Source organism: Frankliniella occidentalis, unplaced genomic scaffold, assembly GCF_000697945.3.
Source record: "Frankliniella occidentalis isolate FOCC.00 unplaced genomic scaffold, Focc_3.1 Scaffold150, whole genome shotgun sequence".
Lineage (NCBI taxonomy): Eukaryota > Metazoa > Arthropoda > Insecta > Thysanoptera > Thripidae > Frankliniella > Frankliniella occidentalis.
In genome coordinates, this window is record NW_026267277.1 from 635824 (window position 1) to 638562 (window position 2739).

Here is a 2739-nt window from a genome sequence, read left to right on the forward strand (position 1 = left end):
AACATGGGCATGTACACATTATTTAAAGTGTACAATGTACATTTGGAATGATAGAGCACAGGAAAAACAAATCAACAAAGCAGCGTTTGCAGATCGGTCAATTATTCCGAGGTCGAGGTCGATTCGTAAACTTGGATTCCAAACGTTAGTATTCATATTTTAACTATTTATACATGATGGCTGCAAACAAAAAACTCTTCCAGTGTGGTTCCCATAAATCCATTATACCGATCGATTCTATGAAAGTAGTTTGGCGTTGTGTGCGGGGACGCGGACGCGCCCTCCACGTCAAAGCGTTGAAAGCTGTGGAGAGGAACGAGGAAATGTGGCAATACCTAGAAGCAGATCGCTGTATAGGAATTTCCAGGAAGAAGACTACTTTGCATTTCTGAAAACTTCCACTTCAAACGCTCATCCCTGCGGCCATGTTGCGTATGTAACCCCGCAGCACTGGAGCTACTTCAAAGATACCGCCCGTCCATGCTCACCCACTACCCTTCATAAAACTATGTTTGTAAGTTAATTAGCTTTCTCGGAAACAAAATCGTCACGTCATTGTTGCCCAGCCGCTGCAGTCGAACAGTAAGCCGAGCCGCACCTAGGCAGCGCGGTTGGAAGGTCTGATGGGAGGAAGTGCGAGGGCGGGGCAGGGGGTGGGTCGCGGAGGGGCTCGAAGGGGCGCGGTGCTCAGTCTTGCGGCCAGAAGTGACCCATTCCGCCGTGCGCCGTGCCACACTGCACCCCGAGCATTTTCCAGTCCACCCGGCTTGCCCTGGCTTTTTCCTGCTCGACTCCAGCTCGGCTCAAGCTCGACTCCTGCTCGACTCCTGCTCGTCCCCTCCCCCACCCGCTCTTGGCCCGCTCCAGCCAGACGTCGCTCCGGCCGGTCCTCTCCAGCAGTTACTTGCCTCCCCTCCAGTGGCGCAACCTCCACGGGCACCAGCAGCAAGCATTTTCCAGATCCCGCACCTTCAAGTTCTTACGGTGGGGCCGTCTAGACCGTCTAGCTTCCGTAGCAGCCGCTAGCAGCGCTATAAGGGGAAACCGTTTCCTACCCGGATGGCCTGGCGTGGCCGTACCACGCCACCCAGCCAGTCGTGCAGTGCAGAGAGAGATGGAGAGAGAGAGGGGGAGAGAGAGAGAGAAGATAGAGGGAGGGAGAGAGACACGCATAGACCGATGAACCACGTGCGAGACTACGTGAGCTGACGGGGCTACCAGCACCATAGCAGCATAGGCGACAGCCGAAAATTTAAAGCCCCGCGAAAGCAGACTTTTTCTATCACTTTCAGCCCTCATACTGTCTCTGTTTTTAGTGTGCAGTTGCAAAACTGTTGTAGGTATAAAACAGTGCCCCCATTCCGAAAGCACTGCGGCTTGACTTTGACTCCTTTGACTGCATTAGGATGCCGGAGTTTGACTCCGTGATTTTGGTCCGCTGCTCGGCTCCACTCTGAGCAGGAGATCCGGGGCCAGGCCAGGTGATCCCTTGGGCTCTCCCAGCGATAAAGACTGACAGGGCCGACAGGGCAGTGGAGGACAAGCCCGCGCCGTACCCGGTCGCACCGCCCCGGCCCCGCCCCGACTGGCCCCATCAGACCACACCAACACCAGCGCCAGTGGGCCATCAGAGCCAGGGGAGCCAGGGCTCTCTTCATCAATATTTACCTCAGCGGCTAATCGCTGGAAAGTGAGATCCTTTTACACTTTCACTCAAGCGCAAACGCGCGTTGTGCCGCCGCTTAAAAAGGCAGAACAAACTTGATCTTGGAGCCGCCGGGCTCCGCGCCCCTCCGTTCCACACCCCGCGGCCGTGCTGCATTTTTAACACGCACAACAGGTGCGTCCACTGTATCATGAGCGGGGGAGGATTTTATTATATATTCTGCGCGAGCCGAGCGGGTGCGGCTCGTTGTACACAGCGGGAAACGAAGCGGGCAAACTCGCGAAAATGTAGACTTGATGGCAACACGGCAAGATGAGGACCACAACGAGGGGTGAAAGCAAAGTGTACAGTACTCTTTGTTGAACTCATCTGTGCACATAGCGTCCTCATCTGTACTCTTTCCATTTTTGCGCTGTTCCCGTTCTAGATCTACCATGTAAGTATTACTTATACTTCTCATCTTGTATTTACCCTAGTACTCAGGTGAGTTCATGTGAGAGTACATGTCGTGTACAGAAAAATATGATTCATCCATCGGACCACGATGTCTATCACTATTGTGATAGTAACTATAGTTAGTGTTGACATTGACTGTTGACCATCAGCTTTCGTTATAGTTTTTCCTCTCGTTATCTATCGGGACCAAGCGTCGAAGAGCGCGGGCCCGACTCAATTCCTACCCAGAAACACAGTCCCGATAGAGCGGTACATGGACGAGGAAAACCCCAACAGGAAAAATTGTTTGCAGTGTGCTCAAAGTTTTAACATTTCACCTGCTAACACCGGAGGCTGACAGAGGCCGCCGCCAGAGGCAGGAGGACTGCTGGGCCGCCTTCCCACAATCAGGATTTACTCCACCAGGACTCGGCTCCAGCCCAGCCCGGCTTGGCTGGGCTCGGACTGGTTTCAACGGATTTGCGCGGTTTGTTATTTGCAATTAGGTCGGACAACATTAGCAAAGCATCATCCGGCTGGCAAATATAGGTGGCGAGGAGGGGGAGGGGCGGTCCACGGGCCAGCACGCCGCGAGTGGGACGGAAGGGGAGGGGGAGGGAGGTTATACATCGCCTCGA

General features: G+C 53.9%; 1 protein-coding gene across 1 annotated transcript in view; it reads right to left on the reverse strand.

Moving 5' to 3' along the window:
- Positions 1–2739, reverse strand: part of LOC113204279 (cell adhesion molecule 2-like) — a gene marked incomplete in the record, with an annotated part of 85143 nt that overhangs the window by 59251 nt on the left and 23153 nt on the right.